Source organism: Vulpes vulpes, chromosome 3 (genome assembly GCF_048418805.1).
Source record: "Vulpes vulpes isolate BD-2025 chromosome 3, VulVul3, whole genome shotgun sequence".
Lineage (NCBI taxonomy): Eukaryota > Metazoa > Chordata > Mammalia > Carnivora > Canidae > Vulpes > Vulpes vulpes.
The window spans coordinates 75,838,983-75,865,925 of record NC_132782.1 but is presented as its reverse complement, the minus strand read 5'-3'; the positions used below and the strand labels follow the sequence as shown (position 1 = coordinate 75,865,925).

At 37.7% G+C, this 26,943-nt stretch overlaps 1 protein-coding gene across 2 annotated transcripts in view; it reads right to left on the bottom strand.

Moving 5' to 3' along the window:
* The window catches only part of LOC112934119 (S-adenosyl-L-methionine-dependent tRNA 4-demethylwyosine synthase TYW1), a 201,860-nt gene that overhangs the window by 126,487 nt on the left and 48,430 nt on the right, over positions 1-26,943 (bottom strand). The window lies entirely within an intron of this gene.

Genomic DNA, 26,943 nt, shown 5'->3' with positions numbered 1-26,943 from the left:
GATAGATAGGGATAGATAAGACAAGCTCCTGGAAGAGGGGAGCAGCCCTCAATCGACAGGGTATGTCTGTTTTGAATAAGAAAGGGTGGGTAAGAGAATGTGTTCTGGAACATATTCTATGTCAACTGAATGGCAGAACTTGAACATACTGAGACTTGCTGATGGGACAAGCAGCATGAGTGTAAGAAACAGATTTTTCCCAAAAAGGACACTATTTAATATGTGAGTGTTTTACCCATGCTGAGTGTAGTAAGAACAAATAATTTGAAGAAACAGTACAGATCAACTTAGGGTTGGAATCATAAAACAGTACCAAGCTTTTTGAGATCTCATCTGAAAGATTCATCTAGAAACTCTGCAAGATAGGCTTGATTTCAGTAAAAGTGAAATCTGGGGGAGGGGAGGGGAGGCAAATAAGGTTATGGTGACGTGGCTCATATTAGTGGAGGAAAGGGGAAGGGCGCTAAGAAGGAGATACATTCAAAGGCATTCCCCACTGGAGGGGCAAAACAAAGTCATCCAAGATAACTGACATGTTGACTCATCTCAGCTGCAACTGAAATATGAGGGGATTGACAACAGGAACAAACAAGGAGATACAAGGAGCCTGTGTGTGTGTGTGTGTGTGTGTGTGTGTAAGATATATTAGTGTGCTAACATTTTGCTATCCATAATAAAGGAAAATTACAAAAAATTTACCAGCTTGATTACTATGTTGGTTGATCACAAAGTCTTATTTTTTGTCCTGATAAAAAGGATTCCCCTGTCCATCTCACTTGATATTTGCGTTAAGAAAAATAAGAAGAAAAAATATTGTTCAAGGGAACTACAAATTCTCTCCCAAGTTCCCAATAAGATATCCACAAGGCAAATAAAACATTCAAATCTTGCAAACCGCACTAAAAACAAAAAATTAAAGCTCGCTAAATGCCACTAAATATCATGGCAATAGAAAAACAAAGTTGAACCCGAAAATCTCATTGTTTACTGAGAAGGTAATATACCTCAAGCATACTGTGTGCCGAATGTACAATGATGAATAAGACAGAGCCCCCAACCATGATCTAGTATGAGGAAATTGCAAGTAAACAGGCAAAATGTGCAATACTATTATGATAGGGTGTTTGAATCAATTAAGATTCTTTTGCAAGCAACAGAAACTGACTCTGACTAAACAGAAAAAGGATTTATTGAAAGGACTCCACAGCTCACAGAATCTTTAGAAAGGCAGGAATGAAGGAAGGCTGGCAGCAGGACCACCCCTCAATCTCTCAGAAGCCATCTACTGTAGATGCCACCACTCTGGATACCATCGCCAGCACCACTCCTGGAAAGGAGATGCTGCCACCATGAGCTCAAGAATGAGGTCTCCAGGTCCCAGGTCCTTTCATCACTCACTCCATACTCAAAGTCTTGGGCAAAGACAATAACCATCCTAAATGATACTGTTATACCCATGCTGCCAGCACATGGTTCCAAGAAACAGTATCTCTCTTCCTCAGCTTCTGTAGCAGGCAGTGGACCCTTGTGCTAAAGGAAGCTAATTTAACAGAGAATTCCCCCAAAACACAAAAAGGCTCAGATGCTGGGCAAGCAGAGAAAAGACAAATGTCCACCATGGTGTTACGGGAGCCCATGAGATAGGTGACTGACCCAGCCAGCCTTGCAGGACCAGTGAGAACTTCCCAGAGATGTGCTGTCCAAACTGAATACTGAAGGGCTAAAAGAAGGGAGAGGGATGGGAGAAGAGGGATGACATGTTTCTCTTTTAAAAGCTTTTTTTCCTGAAAGTTTTATAGTTTTACTTTAGTTCACTTTAGTTCATGATCGATTTTCAGTTAATTTTTATGTAAGATGTGAAGTTAAAAAAAAAAAATCTTTGTGTTTGTATGTGTGAATGTACTTCCAGTGTGTGCAGTCTGGTGGTGGTGGTGGTGATGGTGGTGATGATGGTAGTGGGTGGTAGCAGTGATATTCTACCGCTGGATGTCTAATTACCCCAGCACCATTTGTTGGCAAGGTTACCCGTCCTCCAAGGAATTGCTTTTGCACCTTTGTAAAAAAAAAAAAATCAGGTAGGCATGTTTGTGTGCTTATTTCTAGGACCTCTATTCTGTTCTACTGGTCTATGGGACTGATCCATCTCTCCACCAGTACCATGCTATCTTGATTACTATAGCATTAGAGTAAGCTATAGTATCAGAGTATATGACTCCTCCCATTTTATTCTCCCTAAACATTATTTAAGCTATTTTAAGGCTAGGGCCATTCCTTATAAATTTCAGAATAAGCTTGTCTATTTCTACAAAAACCTTACTAGTATTTTAGTAGTAACTGCATTAAACCTACAGATCAATTTGGGGAAAACTAACAATTTACCATATTATGTCTTTCAATCCATCAACATTTACTTAGATTTACATTTAGACTTTCATTTACATTTACACTCACCTAAATTTTCATTGATTTCTGGTTTGTTATCTTTCCTCATTTCTAACATAAGCATTTATTGCTTTAAATTTCCCTCTGAGGGACACCTGAGTGGCTTAGTGATTGAGCGTCTGCCTTTGACTCAGGTGTGATCACAGGGTCCTGTGATCAAGTCCTCTCCTCTCTGTGTCTCCCATGAATAAGTAAGTAAAATCTTGAAAAAAAATTCTCTCTGAGCACTGAGCTACATCCCATATACAGTTTGTTTTATTTTTATTGTCATTCAGTTGTATCTATTTTTTTCATTTCCTGAGACTTCTTTGACCCAGGGCTTATTTAGAAATGCGTTGTTTAATTTCTATATAGAGATTTTCCTTTTGTTTTCATTATTAGTTTCTAGTTTGATTCCATTATGGTCAGAGAACAACAGTAGGATTTCAATTCCTGTAAATTCACTGAGCTTTATTCTATGGTCTAGGATCTGGTCTGTCTTGGTCAATGTTCCATAGGCACTTGAAAACACATGTATTCTGCTGTTGCTGGGTGGTAAGTTCTCTATTTGTCAACTAGATTCTATTAGTTAACTGTGTTGCTCAGATTTTCTATAGTCTCATGATTTTCAGTCAAGTAGGTAAAAGAGAGTTTCAAAGTCCCCAACTAAAGGGGTGCCTGGGTGGCCAAGCATCCAACTCTTGGTTTCAGCTTAGGTCATGATCTTAGAGTCATAAGATCTTAGGGCTCTGCTTTCAGCAGAAACTCTGCTTAAGATTCTCTTCTTGGCCTTCTGCCCCTCCCCAGCTCGCACGTACACTTTAAAAAAAAAAAAAAAGTCAAAAAAAAAAAGTCCCCAACTATAATTGTGAGTTTTTATTTTTTTAAGATTTCTCCATTTAACTATGTCAGTTTTGAGCCTCCAATGTTTGGTGTATACTCATTTAGTGTGGATTATCCTTTCATCACTATGAAATGTCATTCTCTGTCTCTAAGTATGTTTCTTTGCTCTGAGACCTTCTTAATCTGATATTGACATGGGCAATCCTACCTTTTGGATTATTGTTGTCATGGTATGCATCTTTCTGTCATTTTACTCAACCCACCTATGTCACTGAATTTGAAGTAAATTTCTTATCAACATATTTTGAAGTCCTATTTTTTTTACCCATTCTGCCGATTAGCTATCATTTGTTTGGTATATTTAGAATATTTACATTTGAAGCAATCACTAATACATTAGTCCTCAGGTCTGCTATTTTATTATTTGTTTTCTGCTTGTTTCCTCCCATTCTCATATCCATTACTTTTTTTTTTTTTTTATTTCCTGCAGGTTACTTAAAACATTTTTGGTATTCCATCTTATCTTGTTGGGTTTTTTCCCTAGTTATCCCTTTGTAAACGTTCACCATAGGTGTTGGTAGCTCTTTGTTTAGTTTTTATAGTGGTTTTTCTGAATCTTCCACATATACAGGACTTATGTATATAATGTGTGTATATATATATGTATGCTTACATATATACATGACTCATAGTCTGCTGATATTATTTTATACTTGACGTTAAGTGTGGAAACATCACTTCCATTTAAATCCTTTTAACTTTTCCTCTTTCAAATATCATTGCCCTGAATATTACATGGTATTTTAGTTTCAATCATCAAATATGATTAATAAGAATCATGAGGAAAATGTCTGATCTTTCCATTATTCTGACTTTCCTGTGCTCTAATAATCTCCCTTTTATCATTTCATTAAGTTAGAAGAATTTCCTTTAGCCATTTTTTTTTTAATTTTTTTAATTTATTTATGATAGTCACAGAGAGAGAGAGAGAGAGGCAGAGACATAGGCAGAGGGAGAAGCAGGCTCCATGCACCGGGAGCCCGACGTGGGATTCGATCCCGGGTCTCCAGGATCGCGCCCTGGGCCAAAGGCAGGCGCCAAACCGCTGCGCCACTCAGGGATCCCGCCTTTAGCCATTTTTTAAGGGCAGATCAGCCAACAACAAATTCCTTGTTCTCGTTCATGCATGTCTTTATTTAATCTTCATTCTGGAAGGGCAGTCTTGCCATACACAGAATTAATGGTCGTCAGGTATTTTCTTTCAGCATTTGAAAAATGTGTACCACTTCCCTCTAGCCTCCAAGATTTCAGATGAGAAATCTGATGTCAAATTAATGTTAATACATCATTTATCTCTAGCATCTTTCAAGATTTTTTTTTTCTTACTTTTCTGATCATTAATTTTAAGGTGTCTTGGTATGGATTTCTTTGGTTTTATCCTGTTTGGGGTATCCTCTCTGTTGTTCAGACCAAGTGAATTTTATTGGGCTATCCTGTTTACAGATCATACTACTGATGTGGTAAGGCCATTGACTCTACCCTCTGTCATCTCCGCTCTACTATTGAGCCCATTTGGTTGAGGTTTTGTTTTGTTTTTTTCTGTTGCTATATTTTTCAATTTTATAATCCCCTCTTGGTTCTTTTTATAACTTCCATTTCTTGAGACTTTTTTATTTTTTCATCTGTTTCGAGAGAATCTGTAACTGATTGCTGAAGCATTTTTACGACAGCTGCTTCAAAATCCTTGTCAGATTATTCCATCATCTGATTCACTGGTGTTATCAGCTCATTATCTTTTCTTGTTCAAGTTGTGATTTCCTTGGTTCTTGGTATGACAGGTGATTTTTATTGCATCCTAGACATTCTGTCTACTATGTTAGGGGACTCTAGATCCTATTTAATTCTCCTATTCTAGCAGGCAATCACTTTGTTTGGGCTGAGCATGCAGGTCCGGGACCATTTTTGTGTGCTGTGGTTTCAACAGCAATTTAATTTTCAGAACCTTTGCAATGTAATTTTGCTTGGGATCCCACTGGTCTCTGTTGTTACCATATGAGGAAGTAGAAGGGGTTTCTCTCTGAGGGTTTCTCAGTGGATGAGGAGAATATCTGGGCTGCTTGTGTGGCAAAGTGCCTCTAGCTAATTGCCCCTGACAGCCCCAGTAATTGAGTGAGATAAGGCAGGCCACAGGGACAAAGAGTCTTCCCCAGTTGGACTACTTCCCCATTGATCCCTCTTGCCAGTGCCACTCAGCCAATATGGTGTCTCTCAGTGGGAAAGGAAGACTCAGGCCCAGCACGGATGGAGAGCATTTCACAAGTCAGGTCACTTACTGTTAAAGTAGATGGTGGGAAGGGATCTTTCTCTTCCCACTTTCACCTGGCCATCCTGATATCTCCTGACAGGAGAGGGGAACTTCAGGTCCAGCAGGGAAGGAGACCACTTGTCCTAGATGCTTACAGTTAGTGGGGCACCTAACTGATCCCCTTGGCAGTGGTACTGGGCTTGCCTAATTCTGTTGGAGGGACTCTCATTCCATACTAGGAAGCAATGAACCCTCTCAGGTGGTTTTCTGTTGCTAGATTAAGGATTAGGAAACATGGGGTCTGAGTTGCCTTTCTTTAGATGGGGAGATGTAAAACATCCTGTTGTCCTATTGCTCCTCCACTCCTGGGGCCCCAAACTAGTCAGCCTTCCTCTTACCACTTTTCAAAGTTCTCATTTGGTGCCTCTTATGTTTTCCAGGGTTCAAAGTTGTACACAGCAGGAAGGAACAGGGAGAAAGGAGTTTATGCCCCCTTGTCCAAAACACAAATCCTCAGACAATACATTTTGAAAAAAAAGTACTCTCACATCTGAAAATTAGTAAATAAGTAGAGTGGAAAAGGAAAAGACCTGAGAGTAATACACACTTAGAATTAAATCCATGGGAAAAAAAAAAAAAAAAAAGAATTAAATCCATTTTATAAATCTGGGGAGGGAGGGGAATTACAGATACTCTCAGATTAATGAATCCATAAATTCTTGGCCTCAGAGCAAATGAGAGCCTGAGAAAATACAACTGCAACCCAGCAGAGCCACACTGAATGAATTCAAGACACCATCACCAGGCAGGCTCTGTGCACACCAATTTGGGGATGGGAGTGCAGGGGGAAGAATGGAGGTAGGTTGTTGGGAGAACAATCCCCATGGGTCAGTCTCCCTCTCTTTCTCTCTGAATGTCATACAAGCAGCGCTGGCTGCCTTTATTCTAGACTATATTTTCAAAAAGGTTTGTATAGTAAATAGCCTTAGAAGATATAGTGTCTCTCTCTGGAGCAAATAATATGTATTTACTGTCCAGTATAATAAGGATATGTCACTCTATAGCAAAGGTCAGGCAGGATTAGTGTCAACTATAGAAGCTTCATATTCCCTAAACTTGGGGTTCCTCTTCTGTAACATATATACAGACATTACCTGGCCCTTCTCGAGCTACTTCATGGGTGCTGGGGGCTCAGGAACCAGACTAAATAATGATATTCTGGTTACAGCTATTATAATAAACTGTCCGTGACTTCTGCCAACATCCATGATGCTGTGGCCAGCTAACCTGCTAACTTGCAAGTGGGTAAAATGTCAGACCCCAATTTTTGACAGAGGATGGAGAATTCAATGCAGAAGTCAATGGGACAAAACCAGTCTGCTGCCTGTTTCTATAAGCAAACTTTTGCTGGAATACCATCACCCATTTGTTTACTTATCGTCTATGGCTGCTTCTGTGCCCCATTGGGAGAGTTGAGAAGCTGCAACATAGATCATATGACCCACAAAATGTTAAAAAGTCACTAGCCCTTTAAGAAAAAAATCTACTGACCCCTGACCTAGATATTTTTTTCCTACCCTAGAGCAAACTAAATTCCAAACTGATTAAACTGTCTGAAAAAGTACAAACAGATTAATTCAGGGAAGATGGAGGAGCAGGACGCACCAAGAATCAGTCTCCCCACCTAGACAACAGCTGCACTGCAGATCTGTCTAATGTAAATATTCTGGAACTTGAGTCTCCTGAAGGCTTGCAACTTCCAGGAAAAGGCTTGAAACCCTTCACTTCAGCTCTCAGCCCAGGAGGAGCTACCCACCCCCACCATGTGGCAGACAGCTGTGCACATGTCCCAGGGCAGCTTGCACACAGTCTGTGGCAGTGAAGGGGGACAAAAAGGACCCTGTCCTGAAAAATCCTGGGGACCTATCCTCTGATTGCTAATTGCAGCTTCTGGGCACAGAGGTAATAAAGAAGGGTAGAGGCAAGATTGTTGCCCCCACCCCCATTTTTGGAAGGCCTTACCCCTCCAGCTGAAGTGACTCCCAGGAGATTGAAAGGGTCACTATTTTTACCCCCTTCACTTTACACTGTCATCCTTTCAGGAACCAGACATTAAAGACTAGGATATTCCATTACAAGGGAACATTCAAGGAGAAACAAAGTTACTCTGCATGGCCAGGGAAAGGCTCAGAAAACAAGCAAGACACTAAGTTTACACCTCAGCCTGATCCTTACAGAAAGAGCCTACAACACTCAATAAAACAAAACCAACAACAGAAAACAGCAAACCCTAAGGAAGAGGGAGAATGGGAGTTCCACGACTAGATTCAAATGCCCACAAGGCACATAAAGATTTAAGAAAGTATGTACCAATCGAAGGGGAAAAAATAATTCAACAGAACCTGTCCCTGAAAAATACTTTATGGAAGACCTTAAAAACACCGTCCTAAACATGCTCAAAGAACTAAAGGAAGATGTGGGGAAAATCAACAAAATAATGTGTAAACAACATGGAAATACCCACTAAAGAGCTAAGAAGCCCAAAAAGACACCAAAAAAAATCTGGAGCTGAAAAAGCATAGTAATTAACATGAAAAATTCACTAGAGGGATTCAAGGGCAGATCTGAGGGGGCAGAAGAATCAGAGACCCTAAGATAAGATGATGGAACTTATGAAGACTGAGGAGCAGAAAGAAAGAAAAATGAAGAAAAGCAAAGAGCTGGAGGGGTCTGTTTAACAACATGCACATCGTGCATATCCCAAGATAAGAAACAGAGAGAATATATGAAGAAACAATACCTGAAATTTTCCCAATTTTGATGAAAGACATGAATGTAAACGTCCAAGAAGCTAAACAAACTTCAAGCAAGATGAACTCAAAGAGACCCAGACAAAGACACATTAGACTCAAACTTTCAAAAGACAAAGAATAACCCTTGAAAGTGGCAAGAGAAAAGTGAATTATCACATACAAGGGGTCATTCATAAAATTATAGGCAGATTTCTCATCTGAAACTTTGGAGGTCAGAAGGCCTCCAAAGGCCAAGATATTCAAAGTGCTAAAAGAAAAAAAACTGTTGGGGATCCCTGGGTGGCTCAGCAGTTTAGCACCTGCCTTCAGCCCAGAGCGTGATCCTGGAGACCCAGGATCAGGCTCCCTGCATGGAGCCTGCTTCTCCTTCTGCCTTGTGTCTCTGCTTCTCTCTCTGTGTCTGTCATGAATAAATAAGTAAAATCTTAAAAAAAAAAAAATTGTTAACCACGAATCCTACATCAGGCAAAACTATCCTTCGGAACTGAGGAAAAATCGAGACATCCCAGATAAACAAAAGCTGAGGCAGTGCATGACCACTAGACCTGCCCTGCAAGAGACACTCAAGGGATTCTTGCAGGGTGAAATGAAAGGACACTAGGCAGTACCTCCAAGCCATACGGAAAAGTAAAGATATCAATCAAGGTAAATACAGGGGCAATTAGGAAAGCTAGTGTTACTGTAACAATGGTTTGTAACTTCTGTTTTCTACATGATTTAAGAGACATCTAAAGAAAAAATTATTAGTATAGAGCTAGTACTACTGCAACTTTAGTTTGTAATTCCAAATCTTGTTTCCTACACAATTTAGGAAATAACTGCATTTAGAGAAATTACTAGTTTATGTTTCTGTGTTCACAATGTATAAAGATGTAATTCTGTGCCATCAATAACTGAAAGGGGTGGAGATAGAACTGTAAAGGTAGAGTTTTTGCATGTTACTGAAGTTAAACTACAGTAACTTTAAATTGAAATGCTACATCTTTAAGATGTTAAATGTAATCCCCACGGTAACCACAAAAAAAAAAAAAAAAGCCATACAATATACAGAAAAGTAAATTAAGAAGGAATTAAGACATTTCACTTAAAAAACCCACTCAAAAAGATAAAAATGGGGGTGCCTGGGTGGCTCAGTGGTTGAGCCTCTGCCTTCGGCCCAGGGCATGATCCCTAGTGTCCTGGGATCGAGTCCCACATCAGGTTCCCTGCATGCAGTCTGTTTCTCCCTCTGCCTGTGTCTCTGCCTCTCTCTCTCTCTCTGTATGTCTCTCATGAATAAATAAAATCTTAAAAAATAAAATAGAGGAAATGAGTGACAAAAAAAAGCAATAGAGCATAGACAAAAAAGTGGCACAATGACAAAAGCCCCTCCTTATCAGTAACTACTTTAAATTTAAATGGATAAAATGCTTTAATCAAAAGACAGAGCTTGGCAAAATGGATAAAAAAGACATGATCCAACTCTATGCTGTCTACAAGAGACTCACTTTACATCCAAAGACACATACAGGTTGAAAGTTAAAGGATGGAAAGAAATTCCAAGCAAATAGTAATCAAAAGAGACCAGGAGTGGCTATAATATTAGCAAACAAAACACACTTTAAATAAAAAAAAGCTTACAAGGCACAAAGTACATTTTCTATTAATAAAAGGCTCAAAATTGCAAGAATATACAATAATTATAAACATTTACACATCAAATGACAGATCTTAAAAATATGAAGCAGAAATGGATAGAATTGAAGGAAGAAATAGCTCTAATTAATATCCCATTCACAATAGAGAGAAAAACCAGAGAGAACACAAGGAAGTAAACAGAGGACTTTACAGAGCAGACCAACCAGATCTAAGAGACACATGTAGAACACTCCACCCAACAACAATAGCATACACGTTCTTCTCAAATGCACATAAGACATTTCATAGACCACAAGTTAGGCGAAAAACATGAAGTCTAATGGATTTTAAGAGATAGACATCATCATACAAAGTATCTTCCCTGACCACAATGGGATGAAGTTAGAAACCAGTACATAAAGAAAACTGGAAAGTTCAAAGATTGTGGAAATTAAACCACACACTTTTAAATAGTCAGTGTATCAAAAAAGGAATCACAAAGAAAATTAGAAAATACTCAGAAATGAATGAAAGTGAAAAAACACAAACATAACAAGATTTATGGGATACATCAAAAGCAGTGCTGAGGAAATTTATAGATATAAATGCTTATTTAGAAAAAGAAAGGTTTTTTTTTAAAGATTTTATTTATTCATGAGAGACCCAGAAAGGGGGGTGGGGCAGAGATATAGGCAGAGTCCCGATGCGGGACTTTTTTTTTCTTTTAAAGACTTTATTTATTCATGAGAGACACACACACAGAGAGAGAGAGAGAGAGAGAGAGAGAGAGGCAGAGACCCAGGCAGAGGGAGAAGTAGGCTCCATGCAGGGAGCCCGATGTGGGACTTGATCCCGGGTCCCCAGGATCATGCTCTGAGCCTAAGGCAGGCGCCCAACCACTGAGCCACCAATGCGTCCCAAAAGAAAGAATTTAAATCAACAACCTAACTTTACAACTTAAGCAGTTAGAAAAAGAATGAATAAATCCAAAGCTAGGGGAAGGAACTGAAATAATGAAGATTAGATTAATAAAACAGACAATAGAAAAACAAGAGAAAAATCAGTAAAACAAAAAGTTGTTTCTTCAAAAAGATAAACAAAAATTAACAACCTTTAGTTAGATGGGACTAAAAAAAAGAAGACTCAAATTGTTAAAATCAGAAATCAAAGTAGGAACATTACTACCAATTGTACAGAAATAAAAATGATATGAGTATATGTGTGTCAAGAAATTGGATATGCTAGTTGAAATGGACAAATTTCTAGAAACACAAAATCTACCAAGAAATCACAAAGAAACAGAAAACATGAATAGACCTATGACTAGCAAGGAGATTGAATCAATAACCACCAATCTCCCAGCAACAAAAAAGCCTCGTATCTGATTACTGAGTGATTTCCACCAAACATTTAAAGAACTAATACCAATCAAAAGTGAGCAAAGAACCCAAATAGACATTTCTCCAAATAAAGTACATGAATGTAATAAGCACATAAAAAGATGCCCCAAAACACCTAACAAGCAGGTAAATGCAAATCAGAACCACAATGAGATACTCAGACACATTAGGATGGCTACTATCAAAAAAGAAAAACTAAGTGTTGGTGAGGACACAGAAAAACCAGAACCCTGTGTACTGTTGATGGGAATGTAAAATGGTACCGCTCCAGTACAAAACAGTATGGAGGTTCTTAAAAAAATTAAAAACAGAATTACTATATAACCCACCAATTCCACTTTTAGGTCTACACCCAAAAGAACTAAAAACAGGGTCTCAAAGGGCTATTTGTACACCCATGTTCATAGCAGCATTAGTCACAACAGCTAAAACATGGAAGCAACCCAAGTGTCCATCAGAAGATAAATGGATAAAGAAAAATGTGGTATGAGCAGCCCGGGTGGCTCAGCAGTTTGGCGCCGCCTTCGGCCCAGGTTGTGATCCTGGAGTCCCAGGGTCAAGTCCCACGTCAGGCTCCCTGCGTTGGAGCCTGCTTCTCCCTCTGCCTGTGTCTCAGCCTCTCTCTCTCTCTCATGAATAAATAAATAAAATCTTAAAAAAAAAATGTGGTATATACATCCAGTGGAATATTATTCAGCCTTAAAACAGAAGGAAATTCTGACACATGCTACCACATGGATGAACCTCAAGGGCATTATATTAAGTGAAAAAGCCAGTCACAAAAAGACCAACACTGTATGATTGCATTTATATGAGATACTCAGAGCAGTTGAAATCATGGAGACAGGAAGTATGATGATGGTTGCTAGGAGCTGTAGAAAGGGAAGAATGGAAGTTACAATTAATAACTAAAGTAAAGATACACTTAGATAATAACACACTAGTAGTAGCCTTCACCATAGTGCTCTCAGTAAAACAGATCCTCTAAGCAGAACGTCACCAAAGAAACAAGAGCTTTAAATGATACACTGGACCAGATGGATTTCACAGATATTTACAGAACTTTACATCCAAACGCAACTGAATACACGTTCTTCTCAAGTGCACATGGAACTTTCTCCAAAATAGACCACATACTGGGTCACAAATCAGGTCTCAACTGATGCCAAAAAGATTGGGATTGTCCCCTGCATATTTTCAGACCAAAATGCTTTGAAACTAGAACTCAATCTCAAGAAGAAATTTGGAAGAAATTCAAACATGTGGCGGTTAAAGAGCATCCTGCTAAAAGATGAAAGGGTCAACCAGGAAATTAGAGAAGAATTAAAAAGATTCTTCGAAACTAATGAGAATGAAGATACAACCATTCAAAATCTTTGGGATACAGCAAAAGCAGTTCTGAGAGGGAAATACATCGCAATACAAGCATCCCTCAAAACCCTGGAAAAAACTCAAATACACAAGCTAAACTTGCACCCTAAAGGAACTGGAGAAAGAACAGCAAATAAAACCTACACCCAGCAGAAAAAGAACGTTAATAAAGATCTGAGCAGAACTCAATGAAATAGAGACCAGAAGAACTGTAGAACAGATCAACAAAACCAGGAGTTGGTTCTCTGAAAGAATCAATAAGATAAACCATTAGCCAGCCTTGTTAAAAACAAATGAGAAAAGACTCTAATTATTTAATAAAATCACAAATGAAAAAAGAGAGATCACAACCAATACCAAGGAAATACAAACGATTTTAAAACGTATTATAAGCAAATACATGCCAATAAATTAGGCAATCTAGAAGAAATGGACACATTTCTGGAAAACCACAAACTACCAAAACTGGAACAGGAAGAAATAGAAAACCTGAACAGGCTGATAACCAGGGAGGAAATGGAAACAGTCATCAAAACCTCCCAAGACACAAAAGTCCAGGGCCAAGATGGATTCCCAGGGGAATTCTATCAAATGTTTTTTTTATTTTTTTTTTTATTTTTTTTTTTTTATTTTATGATAGTCACAGAGAGAGAGAGAGAGAGAGAGGCAGAGACATAGGCAGAGGGAGAAGCAGGCTCCATGCACTGGGAGCCCGATGTGGGATTCGATCCTGGGTCTCCAGGATCGCGCCCTGGGCCAAAGGCAGGCGCCAAACCGCTGCGCCACCCAGGGATCCCAATTCTATCAAATGTTTAAAGAAGAAACAACAGCTATTCTATTAAAGCTGTTCCGAAACATAGAAAGGAAAGGAATACTTCCAAACTCATTCTATGAGGCCTGCATCACCGTAATTCCAAAAACAGACAAAGACTCCATCAAAAAGGAGAATTATAGACCAATATCCCTGATGAACCCAGATGCAAAAATTCTCAACACAACAAGATACTAGCCAACAGGATCCAACAGTACATTAAGAAGATTATTCAGGCAGCCCCGGTGGCCCAGTGGTTTAGTGCCACCTTTGGCCCGGGGTATGATCCTAGGGATCCAGGATCGAGTCCCATGTCAGGCTCCCTGCACAGAGGCTGCTTCTCCCTCTGCCTGCCTATCTCTCTCTCTCTCTCTCTCTCCTGTTATGAATAAATAAATAAAATCTTTCTTAAAAAAAAGAGCTATGCGCCCTTATTTTAACAAAAAAGATTATTCACTGTGACCAAGTGGGATTTATGCCCAGGATGCAAGGCTGGTTCAACACTCATAAAGCTATCAATGTGATAGATCACATCAACAAGAGAAGAAACAAAAACCATATGATCCTCTCAATAGATGCCAAGAAAGAGTTTGACAAAATACAACATCCATTCCTGATCAAAACTCTTCAGTGTAGGGATAGAGGGAACATTCCTCAGCATCTTAAAAGCCATCTATGAAAAGCCCAAAGCAAATGTCATTCTCAATGGAGAAACACTGGGAGCCTTTCCCCTAAGATCAGGAACACGATAGGGATGTCCACTCTCACACGCTATTCAACATAGTACTAGAAGTCCTAGCCTCGGCAATCAAGCAACAAAAAGAAGTAAAAGACATTCAAGTTGGCAAAGAAGAAGTCAAACTCTCCCTTTGCCAATGACATGATACTCCACATAGAAAATCCAAAAGAAAAAAAAAAAAAAAAGAAAATCCAAAAGACTCCACCCCAAGATTGCTAGAACTCAGACAGCAATTTGGCAGTGTGGCAGGATACACAATCAATGCCCAGAAATCAGTGGCATTTCTATACACTAACAATGAGACTGAAGAAAGAGAAATTAAGGAGTCAATGCCAGGGCAGCCCGGGTGGCTCAGCAGTTTAGCACTGCCTCCAGACCAGGATGTGATCCTGGAGACCTGGGATCAGGTCCCATGTCAGGCTCCATGCAGGGAGCCTCTCTCTCTCTCTCTCAATCTGTGCCTATCATAAATAAATAAAAATCTTTAAGAAAAAAAAAAAGGAGTCAACCTCATTTATAACTGCACCCAAAGGCATAAGATACCTAGTAATAAATCTAACCAAAGAGGTAAGGGATCTATACCCTAAAAACTACAGAACACTTCTGAAAGAAATTGAGGAAGACACAAAGAGATGGAAAAATATTCCATGCTCATGGATTGGAAGAATTAATATTGTGAAAATGTCAATGTTACCCAGGGCAATTTACACATTCAATGCAATCCCTATCAAAATACCTTCAGAGTTGGAACAAATCATCCTAAGATTTGTGTGGAATCAGAAAAGACCCCGAATAGCCAGGGGAATATTAAAAAAGAAAACCAGAGCCGGGGCCATCACAATGCCAGATTTCAGGTTGTACTACAAAGCTGTGATCATCAAGACAGTGTGGTACTGGCAAAAAAAAGACACACTGATCAATGGAACAGAATAGAGAATCCAGAAATGGGCCCTCAACTCTATGGTCAACTAATATTCAACAAAGCAGAAAAGACTATCCACTGGAAAAAGGACAGTCTCTTCAATAAATGGTGCTGGGAAAATTGGACAGCCACGTGCAGAAGAATGAAACTAGACCATTCTCTTACACAGACACAAAGATAAACTCTAAATGGATGAAAGATCTAAATGTGAGACAAGAATCCATCAAAATCCTAGAGGAGAGCACAGGCAACACCCTTTTTGAACCTGGCCACAGCAACTTTTTGCAAGATACATCTTATGAAGGCAAAAGCAAAAATGTATTATTGGGACTTAATCAAGATAAAAAGCTTCTGCACAGCAAAAGAAACAGTCAACAAAACTAAAAGACAACCTACAGAATGGGAGAAGATATTTGCAAATGACATATCAGATAAAGGGCTAGTATCTAAGATCTATAAAGAACTTATTCAACTCAACAGCAAAGAAACAAACAATCCAAACATGAAATGGGCAAAAGACATGAAAAGAAATCTCACAGAGGAAGACACAGACATGGCCAACAAGCACATGAGAAAATGCTCTGCATCACTTGCCATCAGGGAAATACAAATCAAAACCACAATGAGATACCACCTCACACCAGTGAGGATGGGGAAAATTAACAAGGCAGCAAACAACAAATGTTGGAGAGAATGCGGAGAAAAGGGAACCCTCTTGCATTGTTGGTGGGAATGCAAACTGGTACAGCCACTCTGGAAAACTGTGTGGAGGTTCCTCAAAGAGTTAAAAATAAAACTGCCCTACAACCCAGCAATTGCACTGTTGGGGATTTACCCCAAAGATACTGATGCAGTGAAAAGCAGAGACACCTGCACCCCGATGTTTATAGCAGCAATGTCCACAAACTGTGGAAGGAGCCTCAGTGTCCTTCAAAAGATGAACGGATAAAGAAATGTGGTCTATATATACAATGGAATATTCCTCAGCCATTAGAAACGACAAATACCCACCATTTGCTTCAACGTGGATGGAGGTGGAGGGTATTATGCTGAGTGAAGTAAGTCAATCGGAGAAGGACAAATATAATATAGTCTCATTCATTTGGGGAATATAAAAAATAGTGAAAGGGAATAAAGGGGAAAGGAGAGAAAATGAGTGGGAAATATTAGTGAGAGTGACAGAATATGAGATACTCCTAACTCTGGGAAATGAACAAGGGGTGGTGGAAAGGGAGGTGGGCAGGGGGTTGAGGTGACTGGGTGACGAGCACTGAGGGGGGGCACTTGACGGGATGAGCACTGGGTGTTATACTATATGTTGGCAAATTGAACTACAATTAAAAAAAAAAGACAGGAGTGACTATTTTCTAAATCTCTGTGTGAGAAAGAATTCCATAAGCTTAAAAAAAATAGAAAACACACAAAGGCAACATTAAATGGATAAAAATAAATAAAAATGTAAAATTTAGGCATATCAATAATAACAACTGAAGGAGCAAAAAACAGATTAGGAAAAATATTTCCAATAAGTGACAGATCCAGACTTTGTTAACAGTTTTGCAAACAGTTCAAAGGAAATTACAAGAAAAGATAGTTAGCAAACCTTTTCAATTGGTAATGTCATTTCTAGGACTCTAAGGAAATAACCTAAATGCAAACAAAGCTTCATATAAAAATTTCTTCACATTATTAGTTATATTAGTGGGGAGAAAAACCACATCATCACCAGATAAGTGGCAAATCAAATTATGGCATTTTCATTTATAATTACATAGTAACTATGCTTAGGAAAAAATTTTCAGTAGGGAAATGTTATAATGTTTGGTGAGAATAACTGAAACAAAATTTCATATACAATGTGATTTCAAATATGTAAAAAATATACATAAAAGTGAACAGTAAAAACGGCTAAGAGAAAATACACTTTAAGATTTCTGTAAGGTGGGGACGCCTCAGTGGCTCAGTAGTTGAGCATCTACCTTCGGCTCAGGGCATGATCCCAGGTTCCTTGGATCGAGTCCCACATCAGGCTCCCTGGAGAGAGCCTGCTTCTCCCTCTGCCTAAGTTTCTGCTATTCTCTCTGTGTCTCTCATGAATAAATAAATAAATTTTTTTAAAAAAAAGATTTCTGTAAGATGGAATGTAGGTTTTATTTTATTTTCTATATTTTTCTGATTTTTTACAAAGAATATGTGTTATTTTAATAATAAAAGTAGTTTTGACAAATGATTTGAATGATAAACTTGAAACAGCATCATCCACAAGTCTGAGTCTTTCACTAAATATAGGATCACAAGTTTAAGCACTGATTATATTTTTTCACCAAAATGTGATAGCTTTTCCAATTGCTAACTGCCTAATTCATCACCATGTACCCTATTTCACACTATTCTCAATGCTGACAATGTGCTTTTTCACCACTAACTTGTGGCTAGGCACTTCAGTAAGACTTCTAGACACTCTCCTCCCACAACTCATTGTGTTCTAGCAGAACTCATTTCAGGGAACAATTATATGAATTACTGAGAATTTCTCATCAGAAACCATGAAGGCCAGAAGACAATGAAGCAATATCTTTGAAGTGCTGAAAGAAAGGCTATCAATCCATAATTCTACATGCAGCAAAAACAAAGAATGAAAGCAAAATACAGATATTCTCAGGCAAAGAGAATTCATTGCCTGCTCACCTGCTCTGAGACAAAATTTAAATAAAGGAAGTTAAAGCAGAAGGATACGGAAAGGATAGCATGCAGCCACAAAACAAAAGAAAGTTGGGATGACTAAATTAACACCGAACAATTGAATTCCTAAACAAGAACCCTTACCACAGATAATGAGGAACATTACATAATGATAAAAGGGCAGATTAACCAAGAAGAGTAAAGATCTCAACATATATGAGGCAAGAACTGATAGAACTGAAATAAGAAAGGCAAATCCACAATTAGAGTTGGAGTTTTCAACACTCCTCTCTAAGAAATAGAACAATGACACCAAAAATTAGCAAGGATATGAACACCAAGACAACTTCTCATCCAGGCTTGGGTTTATTGGAGTTTTACTTGGGGCTAGGGAGAGGGAAACAGGAAAAGACATACAAAGGAAAGACAGGAGAAGGACCCTTTTCATCAAGCTGAATTACAAAATCAGTGAGGGCAGACTCTCTCACATCCCTATTACCTTCCACTGTCTCTAAGCACAGAGAACATTTGTCGAGTGACTGAGGACAGCAGTGTCACATTTCCATTTCTGCTACTCCCTGTGGCATATAACTTGTGATTTTCCTATAATACCACTGTTACTTTAACAGTAACAAAGCCACATTCACAATGAAAAGTAAAAGTGCTGTATCATACATAACACAGACTATACTAAATGCTATATATGACATATATGCTATATATAGTTACATACACTTATGGTAAATATATATATATATATCTTTTCCAGACTGCAGTGGTAAAGGCAGGAAAATCTACTTTCAATTAAAATGACCAACAAACAGCCAAGTCCTCCTCCATCAGTATCCTTACACAATCATCTTTTCCTGGCTGAGAGATTTTCCCACTTCCCAGCACTCCATTCAGATGACAGAGGTTTAGAAAATGAAGATGGCAAAGAAACAAAGCACTTGACAGAATGCTTGTCAGGCCCCTAATCTTTCAAGCAAACACGTCTTGACACAGAACTGAGAAAAGAAAAAAAAAGAAGAATAAATCACACTTCCTGTGCTTTTCTCAGCATTCGCATCTAAATTCATAGCTACAGGATGCGAGTTGCCATGAAGGTATTTAACACCCAACAAATCAGCAGCAAACCATGACCACTTCCTTATCAGTAGCCAACATCATCTGGTTCAGGTACCTCTTGTTGCATAACACAGCACCCCAAAACTCAGTGGCTTAATACAATACGGATCTATCACTTTCTCTATTAATTTCGTGGGGTCAGCTGTGTAGTTTTCCCACTCCCTATGGTGAGCACTGAAGTCATTCATGCGGCTGAACAAGAGAGAGTCTGGCTGGGGCTACACCAATAAGAAGACTCACTCAGATGTCTGACAGTTGATGCTGGCTGGGGAGGCTTGCTCATTCACTCCATTAGCCTAGACTGGCTTCTTTACAGACAGCTGGATGCTCAAAGGAAACTGTCCAGAAGGACAAGCCTCAATATCTAAGCCTCTGCTTGCACTATGCCTAATAGTCCATTAGCCCAAGTAGGTCACATGGCCAAGCCCAGAGTCCTGTGAGAGAGGACTACAAGAGTGTGAACCCTAGGAGTCATGGTTCATTGAGGGCTACCCAGTTAATAGACTCCTACATCATTTATACTGATTATGTTCACTCCAAGCCTAAAGGCAAAAATTCCTCACATCATAATTTATTAGTTTTCAAAGAGCTTTCACACTCAATAGAACTGCTAATAGCTCTAGATCAATTTTTGGCTTATTATAACAAAATCCTTAATATATGGTGATTACTGTAGCTCTCTGGGTAGACAAGCAAACATACTGATTTTAGATATTTTTTTTCTAAGATTTATTTATTTATTTATGATAGACATAGAGAGAGAAAGAGAGGCAGAGACACAGGAGGAGGGAGAAGCAGGCTCCATGCCGGGACCCTGACGTGGGAATCAATCCCGGGACTGCAGGATCACTCCCTGGGCCAAAGGCAGGCGCTAAACCGCTGAGCCACCCAGGGATCCCCTGATTTTAGATATTTAATATATGTTTGCTTAATATATGATCAGCATATTCTATGCTAAGTGATCTAGAGGAAAAATGAATGATTCTGACTTCATTGTATATATCTTTTTTTCTAAGATTTATTTGAGAAAGAGAGTGCACTTGCACAGTGGGGAGGGGCAGAGGGAGATGGTGAAAGAGAATCTTAAGCAGATGCCCTGCTGAAGAAAGAGCTAGATATGGGGCTCGATCCTATGACCCTGAGATTAGAACCTAAGCCAAAATCAAAGTCAGACACTTAACTGACCGAGCCACCCAGGCACCTCTATATATATCTTTTTTATATAACCCTTAAGTAAAAAACTTAATAATAAATAAATGCTTATTAACCTATTCCAAATAAAAGCCCAAATTTTAAAAATTCTTCACATTGAAATATTTTAACAAATATCGAATTACTACCATAGTCACACAGATCTACAACTTATTGCAAAGAACTTTAGAACACATATTTGGAATGAACACTTAATGAGGTGAATTCTACTGACAGAAGGAGCTATAATGAATCTTTTTCTCCTCTTAAAAAGTACAGAGGACCCTAAAGAACTTTCATATTTTCATATATGTACTTTATGTCAATTAATATTTACATAAAATTTTTTTTAAAGATTTAAATTATTTTTATATTACTTCATTTAAGATAATAACAAGCCTATTACATGTTAACGTAATAGCACGGTTTTATGAAAAAATAATTTTCAAGACAAAAAAGTATAAAACAGTTGGATACTTACATGTTTCTATATTGCAACTATTGTGATAAGTTGTTTTGGTTACTCTATATAAACAAAATCCAGCCTCACACAGATATGCAGCTGGGAAAAAAGGAGTACTTTAACAGCCTTTTCAGAAAAGTGTGAAGTTTCTATTTTGATACTATACCAAAAGTTCCAAAGTTTCATTAAAAATTAACTGCACTGGGGCACCTGGGTGGCTGTCGGTTAAGCTTCTGCCTCCAATTCAGGTCACGATCCTAGGGCCCTGGGATCAAGCCCCACGTCAGGTTTCCTGCACTGTGGGGAGCGAGACTGCTTCTCCCTTTCCTCCCCCCTTGTGCTCTCTCTCGCTATCTCTGTCTCTGTCTCTGTCTCTCTCTCTCTAAAATAAATAAAATCTTAAAAAAAAAAAAAACTAACTGCATTATGCGGGTGTCTAGGTGGCTCAGTCAGTTACACATCTGTCTTTGGCTGAGACCATGATGATCCCAGAGTCCTGGGATGGAGCCCCACATAAGCCTCCTGGCTCAGCGGGGAGTTTCTTTCTCCCTCTCACTGTTTTTTTATTTATTTATTTTTGTCAGTTACACTTAAGAATTACCTTGATAAAGGAGAAATTATAAATTTTTTTTAAAATCCCTACCTTTGAATACCTATCTTTTTTAATATTCTGTATGAAGAAATGGAAAGTATGCATAAAGCACTATTGTTGCATACCAAAGTATACAGTTGTCTTTAGGAAAGCATTTTTATAGTTAGGCTGCTGTGTTCATGTAATGCCATTTTAACATATAAAAACAAGGAAGTATGGTTATTCAGGCCTAACTGTAAAAATAAAAATAAAAAAAGAGTGAATGTACCTTGACTACCAATACAGTTTGGTTTACTGCCTTAATTCATTCTGAGGGGTCAGCTTTTTTAACCACCGTTGCTTTTGCACCATTAGTTCAAATGTCCACATAACAAAAAAGATAAATAACATCACAGTATTATGATGAAAACAGTTTTGACCTCTGGAACCCCACAGGGTCTGCAGATCACGTTTTAAGAACCACCACCGTAGGTTAATAGCAACAAGTAATTATGCTAATATCAAAAACCAAGATTTTGTTGAAAGGGAAAAAGAGTGGTACAATTATAAAATCAAAGAAATTAACTGAAAAATAATGTTAAAATTGAAATGAGAGTTCAACCACTTTGGAAAACTATTCATAATATCTACTAAAGCTCAAAACATGCTTAAGAAATTCCAGTCCAGGGTGTATACCCAAGAAAAATGAGTGTTATGTCTGAAGACTGCACGAGATTCACAGCACTGACTTCATATGAGCAAAACCAATAGCAGAAAACTAGAAACAATCCATATGTTCATTCACAAGTGAATGAATAGTGACCTATCTATACAATGGAATAGATTCCACAAGAAATGAAGTATTAATTCACACAAACATGTGAAGAACCTCAATAATTATGCCAAATGAATGAAGCTAGATCAAAAGGAGAACACAGTCCATAACTACATTAAATTCTAGAAGATATAAATTTATATAGTGCAGGAAGCAAATCAGTGGTTTCCTGGAGATAGGAGTAAAGAGATAGATGGATCACAAAGAAGCACAAGGAAATTTTGGGAGTGTTCATTATCTTGATTCTGATAATGGTTTTCACCAGTACACACATTTGCCAAAATTCATCAAATTATATACACTACATGCAATTTCTTGTATGTCAATTACACTTAAATAATGTTGCAAATATTTTAACTAAAACAAAAAAGGAAGGAAGGGAGGGAGGGTAGACCTAGGAGTCAGCTAGAAAGTTCCCACCAGGCAAATTGTGAAAATCTAGGATCAATAAGGAAAATGACTGTGATGGGCTGAATTAATGAAAATGCATCACTATATTACCATATTCCAAAACAGAGAAGAAAATCTGTTACCATTTGAGGCATCTAGTAAAATAACATCAACTTTGAGAACTAGTGACTAAAGTGAATTGAGCATTTATCCTTCCTTGCCAAAAGGAACTATGCTTCAGGGTAACCAAATGTCCACAGTTTAATAATAATAATAATAATAATAATAATAACTCTTTACAGAATGATAGCTAATAAACACAAAAGAAGAAGAGAATGGAAAATATTATTTTACAAAATCTAATTATGTATTGTCTCAGACAAGTACTATCAAATGGTGTTTTAAAAAAAAGGCAACAGTAGCTTAATGGGTTGAGTAGAGGCTGGATTTTTTAATTTATAATTCCACTAAAATTAACAATATTGTGTTATATTTGTTTCAGGTGTACACTACTGTGATTCAACAGTGATTATTTAATGCTCATCACAATAAGTACTTTTTAATCCCTTTCTCCTATGTCACCCACCTCCCCTCTAACCAATTCATTCTCTGTATTTAAGTGCCTTTTTTTTTGTTTGCCTCTTTCTTTGTCCATTTTGCTTCTTAAACTCCATATGCATGAAAACATCGCATTTGTCTTTAATTTACTTCACTTAGCATAATATCCTCTAGATCTATCCATGTTGTTGCAAATGGCAAGATTTCATTTTTTTATACCTGAGTAATATATTCCATTGTATATATACACCACACTCTTCTTTATCCATTCATCTGTGGATGGACATTTAGGCTGCTTTCATAAATTTGGCTACTACAAGTAACACTACAATAAACATGGGGTGCATATATTTTTTTTAATTAGTGTTTTTGTATTCTTTTGGTAAATACCCACTAGAGCAATTACTGACTGGATATGATAATTCTATTTTTAATATTTAGAGGAACCTCCATACTGTCTTCCACAGTGGCTGCACCAGTTTGCATTCCTACCAACAGTGCAGGAAGGTTCCCTTTTTCTACATATCCTTGACAACACCTGTTTCTTGTTTTTTATTTTAACCATTCAGACAGGTGTGAAATGATGTCTCATTGTGGTTTTATTTCCCTGATGATGAGTGATGTTGAGCAACTTTTCATGTGTCTGATGGCCATCTGTATGTCTTCTTTGCAGAAATGTCTGTTCATGTTTTCTAATTTTTAATTGGATTATTTGGGGGGTTTTTTGGTGTTTAGTTATTTTAAGTTCTTTATATATTTTGGATACTAACCTTTTATCAGATCTGACATTTGCAAATATCCTCTCCCATTTAGTAAGCTGTCTTTTCATGTTGATTGCCTCCTTTGCTTTGCAGAAACTTTTTATTTTGATGTCATCTCAATGGTTTATTTTTCCTTTTGTTTCCCTTGCTCAGGAGACCTATCTGGAAAGATGTTGCTATAGCCAATGTCCAAGAAATTACTGCCTGAGCTCTCCTCTGGGATTTTTATAGTTTTAGGTCTCACATTTAGGTCTTTAATCCATTCTGAGTTTACTTTTGTGTGTGGTATAAGAAAGCAGTCCAGTTTCATTCTTTTGCATGTAGCTGTCCTGTTTTCCCAACACCATTTGCTGACGAGACTTTTTCCCATTGCCTATTCTTGCATCCTTTGTTGAAGATTAACTGACCATATAATCATGGGTTTATTTCGGGGCTTTCTATTCTGTTCCATTGATCCATGTGTCTATTTTTGTGCCAATTGCAAACTGTTTTGATAGAGTAGGTCTTGAAATCTGGGATTGTGATACCTCCAGCTCTCTTTTTCTTTTTCAAGATTCCTTTGCCTATTCAGTGTCTTTTGTGGTTTCATACATATTTTAAGATTTGTCCTAGTTCTATGAAAAATGCTGTTGGTACTCTGATAGGGATTAAATCTGCAGATAAAATCTGTAGATTGCTTTGGGTAGTATGAACATTTTAATAATATTCGTTTTCCCAACATATGAGCAAAAAATATCTTTCCATTTGTTTGTGTTATCTTCAATTTATTTCATCAATGTTTTATAGTTTTCAGAATATAGGTCTTTTACCTCCTCAGTAAAGCTTATTCCTGGGTATTTTATTATTTTTGGTACAACTGTAAATAGGATTGTCTTCTTAATTTCTCTGCTACTTCATTATTATATAGAACTGGATGTTTTATTAATGTCAAAGTAAAGTTCTAGCAGCAAGGAGAAAAACATAACAGGACCAAAAAAGAGAACAGACTGTCATTATCCTGTTTCAATGGTCAATATTGGTATTAATGGTGGGTCAACGAGATATCAAGTCTACTGATGTAATACAGCATACATCAATGAATGCAATCACTTTGAGCTATATTTATAATACAAAAGTGTTAAATATCAATCAAACCTTCCAATGTAACTTCTTCTTTACAAGAAAATATAGGGAATAAAGAAATATGTCCATCAGACAAACTAACTTAACCAAAGACTGTAATAACAGATGAAGAACACGATATAATAATAAAAAGGTCTACCTAACAAGGTATAAATATTTATTCTCCTAACCTAGGAGCAGCCAAATACATAAACCAATTAATAACAAAATTAAAGAAACTCATTGATAATAATACAATAATAGTAGAGGACTTTAACTGAGCGAGTAGAGGTCACTCACAGCAATGGACAGACAGATCAAGCAAGCTAAAGATCAACAAGGAAACAAGGGCTTTGAATGACACACTGACCCAGGGACTTAACAGACATATTCAGAACTTTTCATCCTAAAGCAGCAGAATACACATTCTTCTCAAGTGCACATGGAACACTCTCCAAAATAGATCACATACTGGGTCACAAATCAGTTTTCAACTGGTACAAAAGATTGAGATCATACCATGCATATTTTTAGACCACAATGCTATAAACTTGAAGTCAACCACAAGAAAAAATTTGGAAAGATCACCAATACATGGAGGTTAAAGAACATCCTACTGAATAATGAATAGGCCAACCAGGAAATTAAAGAAGAATCTAAAAAATACATGGAAACAAATGAAAATGAAAACACGACAGTTCAAAATCTTTGGGATGCAGCAAAGGCAATCCTAAGAGGGAAGAATATAGCAATACAAGCCTTTCTCAAGAAACAAGAAAAGTCTTAAATACACAGAAGTCTTAAATACCTTACACCTAAAAGAGCTGGGAAAAGAACAGCAAATAAAGCCTAAATCCAGCAGAAGAGAAATAATAAAGATGAGAATAGAAATCAATAATGTAGAAATTAAAAAAAAAAAAACAGTAGAAAAGATCAATGAAACTAGGAGCTGGTTCTCTGAAAGAATTAATAAGACAGATAAACCCCTAGAACAAGACTTACCAAAAAAAAAAAAAGAGAGAGAGAGAGAAGGGACCCAAATAAATAAAATCACAAATGAAAAAGGAAAGATCATAATCAATGTCAAAGAAATACAAACGATTCCAAGAGAATACTGTGAACAATTATATGCCAACAAATTAGGCAATCTGGAAGAAATGAATAAATTCAGTCAAAAAATGGCAGAAGAGGGCAGACCGGTGGTTCAGCGGTTTAACACAGCCTTTGGCCCGGGGTGTGATCCTGGAGACCCTGGATCGAGTCCCATGTCGGGCTCCCTGCATGGAGCCTGCTTCTCCCTCTGCCTGTGTCTCTGCTTCTCTCTCTCTCTGTCTCTAATGAAAGAAAGAAAGAAAGAAAGAAAGAAAGAAAGAAAGAAAGAAAGAAAGAGAAAAAGAAATGGCAGAAGAGATGAACAGACATTTCTCCAAAGAAGACAGGCAAATGGCCAACAGACACATGAAAACATGCTCAATGTCACCTGGCATCAGGGAAATACAAATCAAACTACAAAGAAATGCCACCTCCTATCAATCAGAATGGCGAAAATTAACTCAGGAAACAACAGATGTTGGTGAAGATGTGGAGAAAGGGGAACCCTCTTACAATATTGGTGGGAGGGCAAACTGGTGCAGCCACATTGGAAAACAGCATGGAGGTTCCTCAGAAAGTTAAAAATAGAGCTATTCTATGACTAGCAATTGTACTACTAGGTATTTATCCAAAGAATACAAAAATTCTGATTCAAAGGGGCACATGCACCCCAATGTTTATAGCAGCTATGTCCACAAGAGCCAATACTATGGAAAGAGCCCAGATGTTCATCAACAGATGAATAAAGATGTATATACACACAATGGAATATTATACAGCCATCAAAAAGAAGGAAATTTTACCATTTGCAATGACAAGGGTGGAACTAGAAGGTATTAAGCTTACTGAAATGCCAGTCAGAGAAAGACAGATACTACATATGATTTCACTCGTATGTTGAGTTGAAGAAACAAAATAGATGAATATAG